The sequence below is a fragment of the Octopus sinensis genome, linkage group LG1 (genome assembly GCF_006345805.1).
Source record: "Octopus sinensis linkage group LG1, ASM634580v1, whole genome shotgun sequence".
Taxonomy (NCBI): domain Eukaryota; kingdom Metazoa; phylum Mollusca; class Cephalopoda; order Octopoda; family Octopodidae; genus Octopus; species Octopus sinensis.
Window position 1 is genome coordinate 43,152,794 of NC_042997.1, and position 16,460 is coordinate 43,169,253.

The window sequence follows — 16,460 nt, forward strand, 5'->3', positions numbered from 1 at the left end:
CATACATACATACATGAGATGAAAAAGAGCCTTGACCTAGTTACAACATTCTCAAAGGATGTAGGGTTCGAATTTGGTCAGGAAAAATGTTATTATATGGTTGTGTAAAAGGGGAAAACTATAAACCAGACTAGTAACATCTCCATCAATGATTTGACTGTTTCCCCTGCATCTGACAAGGAATGTTACTGGTATCTAGGGGTGGATGAAAGCATATCTTACAATGGCACTCATAACAAAACACGTGTTACTAAAGAATTTTACTGCCGAATAAAGAAAATTTGGACCTCAGAACTTTCTGCTTGCTATAAAAGTGGCCCTCAATGTATTTGCAGTACCAGTGCTCATACCAACATTTGGGCTGCTTGATTGGATGCTTGATGAGATCCGAGCCACTGATGTGAAAACCCGAAAAATACTAACAAGCACACATAATTTCCGCATGAACAGTTATGTAGACCGCCTCTACCTAAAACGAAAACAAGGTGGCAGAGGCTTAACATCGATCCAACATGCCTTTGAATGTCGTATCACATCTCTTCGGCAACATCTTTTAATCACCAAGCGTAGAAATCCACCCCTTGACCAAGTTTGCATGCATAAGGCTGATAACACCATAATACTTAGAAGGCAGATCCTTGAGCAACATTCTTTGTCTGATAACCTAGAATACATGCCCAAAGAAGTCGCACAACTCTACCGCAACGTATCATCAGATGAAAGGATGACCCTATATGAGCAGAAGACTATGCATGGGTCTGTTAGTAGAAAGCTCCGAAATGATAGTAACATTGATCATGAAAGCAGTCTATCATGGACCAATAACCGGATTACTACCTCCCACTTTAAAGGGTATGCGTTTTCAATCCAGGAATAGGAAATATCAACCAAATAGCTGATGCACAAAAGGGATAGAGATGCAGGAAAAGCAGTAAAATGTGACAACCGATGCAGGCTTTGTGGAGTTAACACCGAAGATATCACCCACATCATTAGCAGTTGTCCGAAAATGTCATCACGGTATTATCTACCGATGAGACATGACATTGTAGCTCGGACACTCTTTAATGAAATCCGTTAGGAGAATAACCCGAGGACAAAAAAATAAAAACCCACAGTATGGTGGAAGCTATAGCCACTCATAATAAAAAGGAATATTTGTGGAATGTCCCAGTGAAGACCCCAATAAAATGTAAGCACAACAGACCTGATATAATGATTTGAAATAGAGAAGAGAAACTGTACATTTGTGGAAATTACCTGCCCAGCTGATGTTAATAATATAAAGCTGAAGATCAGTGAAAAAGAGATTACTTACACTGAACTGTTGAGAAATCTGCAGTTACTCTATCCAGATTACAAGTTCAAGTTTAGACCTGTAATTATTAGGGCCCTGGTATATGTGACACGCTGCCTAAATACCAATCATGAGAAATTAGACTTCTCAAAATCAGAAAGGAGAAAACTAATTCGAAACCTACAGAACCAATCCGTCACTGCAACTGTAAAGAGCTGTAAAACTTTCCAGAAGTTTAGCATTTAAATATTTATGAGCATGTCTAGATATGCAACTATATGCATGAAAATATATACATATTTAGGCAGCGTGTCACATACTCATAAATATTTAAATGCTAAACTTCTGGAAAGTTTTACAGCTCTTTATAGTTGCAGTGACGGATTGGTTCTGTAGGTTTCGAATTAGTTTTCTCCTTTCTGATTTTGAGAAGTCTAATTTCTCAAGATTGGTATTTAGGCAGCGTGTCACATATACCAGGGTCCTAATAATTACAGGTCTAAACTTGAACTTGTAATCTGGATAGAGTAACTGCAGATTTCTCAACAGTTCAGTGTAAGTACAAATCTGCGCATATAGATACATACATACATACACACATACATATACATACATACAAAAATACCCTGCTGTTGATGCTGAAATTCCAATGAAGGAGCCTTGGATCTAGGTTAGAAACCGGTCTTTCTCTATTCGCAAAAAATCTTGAAATAAAACTGAACAATGACGTACATCTACACATACATTTATACATACTGTAATCCCTCGCCATATTGCGGTTCACCTATCGCAGTTCATTATTTAAGCTTACGGCGATTCCTCTGTGGCGTTGCTTTGCGTTTATAATAAAATTGATACATACAAATTATAAAAATAATATAAAAAATATACAGCACAGTACTGCTTCTACGTTGCAGACTTACGCCTATCGCGGGGTTTTTGGAATGTAACACCTCCGATACTCGAGGGATTAAGCATATATATACCAAATGTGAGGATAAAATTCTTTTCGAAAAAAAATATTTTCTCGAAAAGAATTTTATCAATGGCCAGCATATTAAAAAATACCTTTAACGGTTAAATTTATAAACAATTCATAAATGAGGGCAAAGGAAAAAATTTCTAATGTCAAATATGCCGAAAAATTGGACATAATGTACATTAACCATTTAATTTTTTCACAGTACGCACGCTACTCGAAAAAAGGCTGACAGAAATTTCTAAAAATTCCATTATTACCATATCGGACCGATTTCAGAGTTAGCTACTAATGGTTAATGGACATTATGTCCAATTTTTCGGCATATTTGGCATTAGAAATTTTTTCCTTTGCCCTCATTTATGAATTATATATTATATATATATATATATATATCTCTATATAAACGGCAGTTTGTCTGTGCGTTTTCTGTGTGTCTGTTTTCTCGTACCCTCACTCTGACCACGGCTTTCAACCGATTCTGATGAAACTTGACACACACATAGCCCAATGTCATAATTCAAAACTAACGCAGCGAAAATTTTGGAAAGTTCCCCCAGTTCTGAAAAAAATCGATAAATTCGACATGGGGTCGAGAATCAGAAACCCAAACCACAGACCGTCTAGGGGACGCAACTCCACCTTTTTTAACTCTCAAGAAAAATTTACCATCATTTTTTTTCCATTTCTTTGCTATTTTTTGGCTATAACTCTCTAAAAATGCTTTATAGTTATTTCCCTTACAAACCTGAGCAACGCCGGGCGATACTGCTAGTATATATATATATATATATATATATATATAATATATATATATATATATATATATATATATATATATATTATATATATATATAATATATATATATAAATTTATATAAATAAGGATAAGATCGTTATTTAAAACACCGATCGTATCAAGTGGCTAGCATGGGAATAAAAACCGCATAGGTATTAATTATTATCAAAATTATAATTAAGGATATCTAAAAGATACCACCATGCTAGATATAGTAGCCAAAACTTGACTCTAAAAGCACATTAAATGTAAGAACATTTTATACGGATTTAGACTCAGGTTTTGGCTGTTATATCTAGCATGGTGGTATCTTTTAGATACCCTTAATTATAATATATATATATATATATATATATATTATATATATATATATATATAGGGAGAATTCACGAAAAAATCAAAAGATGAAGACAGGTGGTGTAGAAAACAAACAGATGTATTAGTATAACGCTCAGGAATTGAAAAAGTATTTTATGTTTCGAGCCTACGCTCTTCCACAGAAAGGAACACAGAAAAAAAACAGAGAGAGAAACAAGGAGAAAAAAAATGTGTGTAGTGGCTACCGATCTCTCCTTGTTTCTCTCCTTGTTTCTTTTCTGTGTACCTTTCTGTCGAAGAGCGTAGGCTCGAAACGTAAAAGACTTGTTTTATTTCTATTCTTGAGCGCCATACTAATACGTTTGTTTGTTTGTACTCCACCTGCCTTCGTCTTTTGTTTATTTTCATAAAGCTTCCCGTTATATATATATATATATATATATATATATGCCCTCATTTGCATTTCTTGTCGTGAAATACACACACACACACACACACACACACATTTGTAATTCTTTATTGATTGATAAACAACACATAAAACGAGAAATTCTTGCAGAAATGTAATTTATGCCGCAGATATTTTGGCGTTGACAACATTTCTTGTGCTATTGTTTGATTTTCTATTGCAAAGATGTTAGCTTCGCCCAATATATGAACATGAAACGAGATCTGGTCAGGAGAGAGATGTGTACTCGTCATTGAAATAAAATAGGGAGTTTTGGTGCATCCATGTTTCTTAGCAACGTAATGGGTGTTCCTACTTTGAGAAGCAGAACGCAAAGATGGACACCCATGGGCTGATGAGAACTGAGAAACTTCGTGGGATACTTGGCAGCATCGATAACATCAACAACAATGTGAACTGGCTTCCATCATCTGGATTGAGCGGGTATGTGTTGAAAGATACTGACATTAATATTCTGCATATTACGATTTTCGGAAGGCAGGCAGAATACGACATTCACGTAGCCGCTCGTATAATATATATATATCTATATATATATATATATATATACAAAGAGCAATAAAGATTCAAGTTAATTTAAAAAAATTTACTTGAATATGGTACCTAACTTAGATGCACCAAAAAAAACTATACTGATTTAACAATACAGTAATGTGGGGTGATTATAAGCGAGAAAGAAGCAACAAGAATGGATAGGTATTTAGCACGATCGTTTCATACAAGGACAGGTTTTATTAAAAGTTGCAAAGATTACAGCATATAAACGAGTCCCGTACTCATCAGCTAAAATACATGTAAGTTCTCTAGACATCCTAGTGTTTGAGGCTATACTCATGAAGTAATGTAGATAATTAAACAGATTTCTAAAGTTCATTAAAGTTCTTTAAAGATGATGTACAGTTTTATCACAGAATTTTAAAAAAGTTTTGATAGCATCACAGAGAAGGTGACCTAATCCATATGAATTTCCATAGATATGATGAGGGATTATATACTCACAGAAGACAAATTTATCCATTGTTAATTACAACGAGGTGGGTCTCAATTCCTGCTTATTAGCATTACAGAGAGGGTGAATTAATCCTTTGTATATATGCACAGATTCCAATGGTGTAGATGTAAATTTCCAGAGAAATGGAGATGAATTTCATATTCACAGGCGATGAACACAATGAGGTAGGTATCAATCCTTGTTATATGATTAGGTGTTTGCCACATTAATCACATTACTGCTATTCACAAGAGGCTGTAGCTATTCATATATATACATAATTATATATATATATATATATATATATATATATATATATATATATATATATATATATATATATAATATATATATATATATACAGGGGTTGGACAAAATAATGGAAACACCTAGCATCATAATTTTGAAATATCTATAAAACCGTCAAAACCTTGTTTATTTTTATGTTTTTGATTTATTATTAGTTTTGCTTAATATATTTTGCTAAAATTGCTGTTTCTTTTCAGATATCATCAGAAAAAGGTAATTTAAATTCATTAAAATGACAGAGCCATTGGACTTCCAAAGAGGTCAAATTGTTGGTGTTCGTATGTCAGACACTAGCGTAACGAAAACAGCTGAAATGCTTCGTGTATCAAGAAGTACTGTCTCCAAAGTAAGGTCAGCCTTTGAGAAAGAGGGAAAAACCTTCTCGGCGAAACAAAACTCCGAAAGAAAACCAAACCTTTCAGATAGAGACCATCGGACTCTTACGCGAATTGTTTGAAAGGATCACAAGTACAGCTTCCAAAATTACTGCTTCCACAAAAACTGTTCGCCGGGAGCTGCACAAAGCCTGATTTAACGGGGTGGTGGAGGCTGCAATCAGAAAACCACTACTTTCAAATACAAGCGTTGCAAAGCATTTAGAGTGGAGTAAAAACCTACAGAATTGGTCCCTAGAGCAGTGGAAGAATGTTATTTTTTCCTTTTACGCTATTTCAAATCACCGGCTGAGTATACACGTGGAAACAACCAAAAAAGGCATTTGTCTCAGATGCCTTCTTCCGACTATTAAACATGGAGGAGGATCTGTGATGATCTCGGGGGCTATATCTTGGAAATCCACCGGCCCAATGTTTTCCCTTCATGGTAGGATTAATAGGCAAGACTATTTAAGCATTTTATCTGATCAAATTCATCCTATGGTTGCGGAACTGTTTCCGGAGGGAAACGCAATCTTTAAGGATGATAATGCACCACTTTACACAGCTCAAGTTGTTACTGAATGGCACGAGGAACATTCTAGTGAAGCTGAACATTTTGTCTGGTCATCAGTCCCCAAATCTCAATATTATTGAACATTTATGGTGCGTTTTAGAAAAAAAAGTAAGGAGTTGATATCCTTCACCATCGTCACTACAAGAACTGGAGACTATTTTTGCTGAAGAATGGACAAAAATTCCTTTGGAAACAATTCAAATAATAAACAACAACAACAACATCGAAAAATACCTTAGGAATGAGAACCCAGGATGGAAATTTCCCCAAGATACCTGACGAAGGCTGGAGGGTATATCAGCCGAAACGTTGTGTTAACAACAAACAAGATGAGGACAAATATCCGTCAATTGTAAATAATGTAAATAATTGGCATCAGTTATAAAAGAAATTGCATGAGAAATATCTATGCCAGGCTTTTAATTGATTGAAACAAAGGACATTTTATTCAAACTGAACAGCTCTCGCTTGTTCTGCGTTATTTTTGACAATATTACCTGAGAAGAATTTATTGGTTGTGAGCATGATGCTGAATCGTTTCTGCGGTACGTATTGTCGGCGCTAAACTATTGGTATTAACTTCTGGCTATATGTCATTCTATGTCATCATGGTGCTTCGGTTACGAGTAGAAAAGGTCGCCAATATTCAACTGAAGCTAACATAAAAGCCATGGAAGAATTTTTCTCTCTACTGTTGCAACTCTAACTGTTCATGGTTTGGCCAACCGAGTATCATCGCTTCAAGCAGTTACAAGAAGTAAAAAGTTGACCAAGGCTGTATTCTTACCTCCATTAGTAAAGAGGTTATGTGCCTCCGGCTAGCAGGTCTCGTGAGTCGCTTATATTAATAAGAGCATAATAGACGCGAAACCAATGGTAACTTTCTGAGCGGCCATAACCAACGATTACATTACACACACACACACACACACGTGTGTGTGTGTCTGCAGTAAATCATAAATCCGAAAGAGGAATGCTGTAAAGCTAAGCACTTTATGGACATGAAACCCAGGTTAACCCCACAGACCGGCTATATCTATCTATCTATTTATCTATCTATCTATCTATCTATCTATCTATCTATCTATCTATCTATCTATCTATCTATCTATCTATCTATCTCAATCTATCTATCTATCTATCTATCTATCTATCTATCTATCTATCTATCTATCTATCTCAATCTATCTATCTCAATCTATCTATCTATCTATCTATCTATCTATCTATCTATCTATCTATCTATCTATCTATCTATCTATCTATCTGTCTGTCTGTCTGTCTGTCTATCTATCTATCTATCTATCTATCTATCCATCCATCCATCTATCTATCTATCTATCTATCTATCTATCTATCTATCTATCTATCTATCTATCTATCTATCTATCTATCTATCTATCTATCAACTTTCGGGCCGGGACCTATGAACAATCACCAAAGATCCCTGGCCTGGCAGTGCTATCGAGAAGCATTACATGTTCGGGATAAGCTCTACAGACACGGTTCCAGACACACTGGACCGACTTGCCCGAGATGCGGTCAGAGCGACGAAACCGTTCTGCACGCACTCGTGCAATGTCCAACCATTTCCGACTGTGGGGCTTATGCCAAACGGCTGCTGTCACGTGTGGGACGAATCCGCCTATCGGCCGAGTCTATCCTGAGAATTGCTCCGCCCCCTTCCCTCAACCGGGAAGGCAAGGCAGTTTTCATCGTACTGGTGGCCATGTGAAAGAATGTGTGTGGTGGACTCGAGCGAAAGGATTAGAGACAAACACTTACCTCTCTGGCCAATCGCTCATCAACTTTTTCAAGTACCACTTGAAAAGGAAGGTGAGAATGGAGAGGGAAGTTTTGTCTCGCGAAAGATTCAAAAAAGATGGGTGAATGTTGCAAAGATGGTGCGTGCTAGTAACGAAACCATTTTGAGCATGATCCTGTAGATCGTAAAAAAGAAAGAAAGAGAGCATTTTTGACCTCATGTGTTTATTTCCTCCCTGACTGGGGTTCCCGTGGTCTTTTCTGTAGGCTTTTCTTCCCACGGATGAACCCAATCTTGTTATATCAGTGTTTACACCATTATTTCTGTGATACACGATTTTCTTTTTTTTTCCTTTTTTTTCCTCCTCTCGATCCCTTTTGATCGCAATCTTACATTTTTTATTTTTTTCCACCCTCGAAAAGAAAAGCTCTGCATTTGTATTTGTCCCCTCTGTATTCAGCCCTGTGTGGCTAATAAAAGAAAGTTATCTATCTATCTATCTCAATCTATCTATCTATCTATCTATCTATCTATCTATCTATCTATCTATCTATCTATCTATCTATCTATCTATCTATCTGTCTGTCTGTCTGTCTATCTATCTATCTGTCTGTCTGTCTGTCTATCTATCTATCTATCTATCTATCTATCTATCTATCTATCTATCTATCTATATCTATCTATCTATCTATCCATCTATCTATCCATCTATCTATCTATCTATCTATCTATCTATCTATCTATCTATCTATCTATCTATCCATCTATCTATCTATCTATCTATCTATCTATCTATCTATCTATCTATCTATCTATCTATCTATCTATCTATCTATCTATCTATCTATCTATCTATCTATCTATTTGTCTGTCTGTCTGTCTGTATATGTATGTATGTATGCATAAATAAAATAAATGTGCCCTTTTAAAGCCTAGCCAGGCTCATGGGCCCGGTTTCCCGGTTTCCGTGGCGTATGTGCTCCCCAGCTGGACAGGACGTCAGTCCATCGCATCGTTTCTCATTTTTGCCAGCTGAGTGGATTGGAGCAACGTGAAATGAAGTGTTTTGCTCAAGAACATACTTCCGATTCGCAGATGTACTTATCGCCGAAACTACAGATCTGCTGCAGACCATGCTACAGAACTAAGCACCTATAGATTAGCAGTAGCTAAAAATGAACCACATGAAAACAAAATATACACGATCCAAAGACGTAGCACAAGGCCAGATAGAAGTGGGAAGCGATAAAATCAAGGAGGCAGACGATTGTGTTTATTGAGACACGCAGTGAATATGCAGTGATCCGCGCGCACGCACGCATACACACACGTACACATACACATAGGCACACAAACACGCAGATACACACACACACACATACACACACACATGCACACACACACACACTCACACATTGATTTATGCATCATAGGCAATGTAAATATATCGTGATAGGTCAAATTTTCACCTGAGATAACATCTCTCATGGACGGCGCTTTGTTTAAGAATACTATATGTATTGTATGTATGTATGTATGTATGTATGTATGTATGTATGTATGTATGTATGTATGCATGCATGTGTATATATATATATGTGTGTGTGTGTGTATGTAAAACAAAGTGAAGTTGGGGGTTACTGCACGAGTAAAAATAGAAGGAAAAGAATCTGAAAATACAGGAGTCTTTAAAAGTATTTATTAACTAAACCGGTTTCACGTATTTAAAAAGATTTTCAAAAGTAAAGTGTGAGGTTTTGTGTATCCTCTCCGGTGTTAAAATTTAGTTTTACAAAAATGTATCCAAATCAAGTGATAGAGTCTTTGACAACGTTAAGAAAAGTTTTGAGGCTTTGTGTATCCTGTGTGATGAGTCAATAAATAGTTTACTTAAAAATAGTCAGATGAGGCAATAAATTAGTTTACATGAAAATATTTCTTTATTGCCCACAGGGGGATAAACATTGTGGGGACAAACAAGGACAGACAAAGGGATTAAGTCGACTGGTACTTATTTAATCGACCCCGAAAGGATGAAAGGCAAAGTAATAGAGTCTTTGACAAGGAGATAAACTGTGTATCTTTCTGTAATGAGTCAAGAAATAGTTTACGTAAAAACATTCAGATCAGCTAATGAAACTTTACATTAATAAAGCAGAAGACACACACACACACACACACACACACACACACACACACACACACACACACACACACACACACACACACACACACACACACACACACACACACACACACACACACACACACACACACACACACACACACACACACACACACACACACACACACACACACACACACACACACACACACACTACTACTACATTGCATTTAGTTTGGTTTGGAAATTTGTTCTGTTCTCATTGTCATTTGGCAATATCAACCAGTTGAATGTCGTACACTTCTTGAATTCCTGTGCTTGTCTACTAAATTTCAATCGGAAGTAGCAGGAAACAATTCTACGGTCAGGATTTAGCTCCACTGTTGAGTAGGCGCGACAGTTAGCAAAGGAGCCCATCCACTTTGCCGTCACAGATATCTGGTCCAGCTCCTTTTTATATTCACTGGGAAGTATCTGGCTCCAATTTCTGTTGTTCTTGTGCTTGAAATAGGATTGCAAATTCTTCAGGTTACAGGATGAACAGAAGTTAGCATATCTGCTTCCATTATCGCGTGAAACCTCATGATATGTATGTTTTCTGACTGCTAGACCTTGTCTATCGTCGCGAATTTGTGCATTCATATCCCCAAGGAAAACTACTATGTTCATGCTTAGGGCAAATTTTGCACGTTTCTGTAAACTGGTCATAGAATCGGTCTTTATCTTCCTCATCGGTAGTTTCTGTTGGCGTGTAACTTTATTTGTTACAAATATCTGCAGTCGCAGATTTCCTTGGATAGTTGCCTGAATAATTCGACAGCATTATTTTTAACTGGTAAAGGCGCTGATGGACAAGAATTCCAACCCCACCATTAGTTCTTGCATCTGCATTTGAGTAACATAACACCCATGCCCTATTCTGGATGTACGTAGTATTTAAGTCTTCTGACCATTTCCATCTATGTTCCTGGAAGCCTATAATGGCAATTGACTGTTTCTCTGCTTTGCGCGTCAATTGATCAAATTCACCACACTTCAGTCGTGTTCGAATACTGTATGTAGAAAAGATAAACGTGGACAGTCTCTTTCTGAATACTTCCGTATTCACAGGTCCAAAATGACTTTGGTGCGATAGCTTCATATCGACAAGTTCATGTTTATTCTGATACGACCTCCAATGTTTGATCCTACCTTGTTTTCGTTTCGCTGTCAGCAATACTGTAATAGTGGGTGGTTAGCCCAGCTCTCTGGATGATATTACCAAATGACAATGAGAAAAGAACAAATTTCCAAACTAAACTAAATGCTGCTCTTACTGAGAATCTCCGTAGCAATAATGACATGAACAACGATGAAATGAACAATATTTTAACATCAGCTATCACAAAAACCGCAAGGGAAACACGTGGCAAATGCAATCCTAACAGTAAAAACTCACCGTGGGTTTCAGAAGCCACATTAAAACCGATTGACAATCCCAATAATTTGAAGATGAAATACCTTAAACAGAATGATTCTCACCGAGACGTCATCAATACTGATCATTTAGTTTAAAGAGTCTGACAAGACAGGGAACGACACAGAGTAAGCATCTACAATAAAATTGAATCCTTAGACATGACCCACCTACACAAAGTGGCTTGTAGAGCGGTGACGATGCTGAAGAAAGGAAACCGACAGCAAGTTATTCAACAAGTTTGTGAACAAATACTTTGTAAAGTTGTTACCATGTAAGAGAACGAAAGCCGAAGAGTTATCATACTGCGACTTCGGTACCACAATGCACACGAAGTGTCCATCGAAAATTTCGAGATGTTTGATCTGCCTGTCGCACTCAGATCACAGAGCAGCAAGTGCAAACCTCTGTCTAGTAAACGAATCGCTCAAATATGGAGTAGAAGCGCCCCAAATTACATTCATTAGCATATGCAACAATGTTCTCTTGACAAGTGTGCTGCCTAGTTAGTGGAAGTCATCAATCATAGTACCACTACCAAAGAAAGATGATCTGTGACAACTGTCCACCTATTGGGGAATAAGTCTCATGAATTATGGCGCAAAGCTCTTTATAGGCTTCTGTTAAATCGCAAACGTGCAAAAATAAAGTGTCTACCTGAGTGGCTTTAGAAAGAACCGTAATTGCATTGAACAGATTCACCCGTTGAAGTGGTTAGTGGAGAGCTGCTTTGAGTAGTGTCTCTCAATAGTTGCACACTTCATAGACTTTCGAAAAGGATTCGACTGCGTCAACAGAACCGCTATGTTTATGTTTCTTGAAAGGACAGGGATACCATCAAAGGTAACATCGGCAGTTAACTGTCTTTATGAACATCAAACAGCATATGTCCTTGTTAATGGGAAAATGGGAAACTCTCCTGGCTTCACACCCCAGAGTGGAATTCTGTAAGGTGATACCTTAGTACCTAATCTATTTTTGGTGGTTATAGATCACGTGATGAAAATTGCAGCCCATACAGAGGATGGAATTCGCATATCAGAGTCACATAAGTTGGCCTATCTCACATTTGCAGATGATATTGTTCTCTTTGCTCTGATCCTCATAGGAGCACAGGGTTACTTGGATTGTGTCATGCCAGAAGCAAAGACTGTGGGCCTAGAAATAAACGAATTGAAGACAAACTACCTCACCATTAATATAAACACAGATAAAACAACAGGCGTCCTTAGAAAATGGAAAGCAGCCATCTGGGGTTGATAAATTTACTTACCTTGGGTCAACTGTAACTGATTTCCCTCTCTCTCTCTCTCTCTCTCTCTCTCTCTCTCTCTTCTCTCTCTCTCTCTCTCTTTCACAACCCAAACAGTGGTGTCTTAGCTAGAAGGAGAGCGACATGTGGAACAATATCGCAGCTTGAACACCAATGGTCGTCTGACATCAACCAAACAACGAAGATAAAGATGTACAAAACTCGGATCTTTTCGGTTTGAACGGCAGTTTTTAACATAATTTCTAGGTAACTAAAAAATTTTAAACTTCGTATACTAGTAGAATGTGTTTATAAAACATCTTTTTCTCTTGGGTTTATTGAGAAAATTCTATAGTTTGTAAGATATTTGTTGTTTTTTTTTCTTCAATTTCTGCAATTTCAACCAATCACTGACGTCCATTGAGTTAAAAAGCATTCTGTGCCGTATGTATATGTCCCTCGTTTAAGAAACAGATTGGGTTTATTTACATTTGTGAAGAAAAAAAGATACCTTTCTCCCACCCCTAACCCTAACCCTAACCCTAACTAACCCTAAACCTAAAAGAGATTGAAATACAATAGATCGATTCTAGGGTCATAATTATGGGTGACAATTTCATATGACACCGCTAGAAAAAACTGCCGTTCAAACCGAAAAGATCCCAAAACTCTAATCTTCCAATTTTTACATATGGATGCGAGACATGGTTAATTAATAAATAGGAATCGGCAAAGGGCCACGTTGAACACTTTTCACACAAGAAACCTGGGGAAAATTTATCAATCAAATATCCTATAACGACCACGTTTCCAATGACACTCTGTACCAAATAGCTGACGATAAAGGACTGCCGGCTGAGATGGATTGGTCACCAACTGCGACGCCCACTCGTGGAAAGCAGGTGAGGAAACGACCAAGAACAACTTATCACCGTATGATTCGTGCAGACTGCAAGATGAAATACTCAATGAAATACTTCTAGCGGCTGAAGGTGGAAATGAGTGGAAAGCCTGAATAAACTATATCTGCCTATGATTGACTATACACTTTTCGGTACTAGTATCGTAGACTGGTCCCGGTTTGCGCACACGCGCAGGCGCGCGCCCGCGCTAGCCAGCCGTAGGTAGTCGATACTCGATCCTACGAGCTGACTGGCGCATGCGCGGTGCGCGATTCGCGCATGCGCGTTACAACCTCCCCCCACCCCGCAATTTTCACTAAGGAAAAATTTTTTTTTAAATTCGGATTTTATGTTTCTTATACCGGTTAAAAGGACACGATTAAAATATTCAACATACATGGTCGTTCAGTTAGCCCCCCCCCCGCAATTTTCACTAAGGGTTGTAACGCGCATGCGCGAATCGCGCACCGCGCATGCGCTAGTCAGCTCGTAGGATCGAGTATCGACTACCTACGTCTGGCTAGCGCGTGTGCGCAAACCGGGACCAGTCTACGATACTAGTACCCACTTTTCAGTCTATTATTCATATTTCTTTGTTGAATTTTGAATAATGAATATTAATTGATTGATTGTTAGATTTGGGGGTGGTTATACGTTTGCCAGTAACCACAGTTTGAGGGAGATGGTCCCGGTTGGCGCGCTCGGTGGTTGCCGCTTATTCACTGCGTGTCCCAAGTAAACACACTCTTTCGCTCACTCGATTTCATCGCTTCCCACCTCTATCCGATCTTATACTACGTGTTTGGGCTGCGTATATTTTGTATATGGAATGGAAGCACTCCGTCGGTTACGACGATGAGGGTTCCGGTTGATCCGAATCAACGGAACAGCCTGCTCGTGAAATTAACGTGTAAGTGGCTGAGCACTCCACAGACACGTGCACCCTTAACGTAGTTCTCGGAGATATTCAGCGTGACACAGAGAGTGACAAGGCCGGCCCTTTGAAATACAGGTACAACAGAAACAGGAAGTAAGAGTGAGAGAAAGTTGTGGTGAAAGAGTACAGCAGGGATCACCACCATCCCCTGCCGGAGCCTCGTGGAGCTTTTAGGTGTTTTCGCTCAATAAACACTCACAACGCCCGGTCTGGGAATCGAAACCGCGATCCTATGACCGCGAGTCCGCTGCCCTAACCACTGGGCCATTGCGCCTCCTATTTTGTATATAGAGCGGACGATTAATTGGCAAAAAATGACAATCTCCAAATATAATATCTGTTTCAACACGTGATTGCACATCTTGCAAAACATACATAAACGTAAATATCTATGTGTGTGCGAAAGAGAGAGAGAGAGAGAGAGAGAGAGAGAGAGAGAGGAGAGAGAGAGAGAGAGAGAGAGAGAGAGAGAGAGTTTTAAATTTCTGAACTGAACAAACAAGTCAAACTACTTAGTGGCGTTCCGTGACGAAAAACAGAATCGCACCGGTGAATACAATTTCCCATAGACATGCAAGTATCCGTGAGAAATTGAGAGAGTTTCACCTTTCTTTCTGTTTTCCTTCCTACCTTCCTACCTTCCTTCTTTCCATTCTTTCTTTCTTTTTTCTCTCTTTCTTTCGTCTGTCTTTTTTCAAGATTCCTCCTCCTTTCATCACACAGTCTCCCATTTTCACGTCTCAAACATGACTCATTATTCCATACTCATCTTTAAGTTAATTAAGTCAATTTTTTGGCTCAAAAAGCAAAAATCAAGGCCATGTAGTGGGACATGGAGTTATGTACAGGGTGGTGTTCATGTAAAGAGTTCAGGCCACTTGAGGTCAAGGGAGGCTTTGAACAAAGCGGTCGTCGGCATCTTCACCATCTCGTCTGGCAGCTTGTTCCACGGATCCGCAATCCGGACGGAGAAAGCCCCTCTCCTTCGATTGAGATGAAATCGTCGCAGGTAGAGCTTTTTGGAGTGGCCCCGCAGCCGACGCTCTGGATCAGGAGTGAAGAACAGCTCTTTCGAGAGGTTACACTTTCCGCTTATGATGTGAGCAAAAATGAGATCACCACGGCGTTGTCGTTTTTCTAGAGAATAAAGGTCGAGCGTCTTCAGCCTTTCTTCATAAGACAAATGCTTGAGACCAAGAACCATGCGGGTAGCCAGCTTCTGGACTCTTTCGAGATGCTGTATGTCTTTGAGGAGATAAGGAGAAGAGGCTTGAATCCCGTACTCCAATATGGGTCTCACCAGCGTGACATAGAGCGGTAGGAATATGGCTGCTGTGAGCATACCGAATGACCGTCGAATCAAAAACAGAACTCCGCGTGCTTTGTTGGCAGCACTGGGCCGAAGGCGAAAAGGAAGAATCCACCAAGATACCCAGGTCCTTTACCTGGTCGGTCTTCTCCAGCAGCAGACGACCCGGCTCGAAATCAAGTTGAGTTGCAGGAGAAGAGCCAACAGGCAGATGACAGCACTTTGACACGTTCAGACACAGGTCCCATCTCCAAACTTGGTGGAGGCATCGACCAAGATCATCTATATCATCGCGAGGAGCGACCAGTTTGACATCATCGGCAAATAGAAGGGTGTGTTGCGTGAGGTCGTCGGGCAAGTCATTTATGAAGACTAAGAACAATAAGGGCCCAAGCGCTGAACCTTGAGGCTCGCACTGGAGACGTCGGACCGCGAACCATTAACTTAGACTTGGAAGGAGTGATCTGAGAGGAAGGCACCAACCCATCGTACAATATCAGGATGGAAACTATATGCTTGAAGCTTGACAAGTAATAGGCGGCGGTTTACCAAGTCAAAAGCTTTGGCAAAGTCCAATAAAACGATGTCAACAGCATCACCA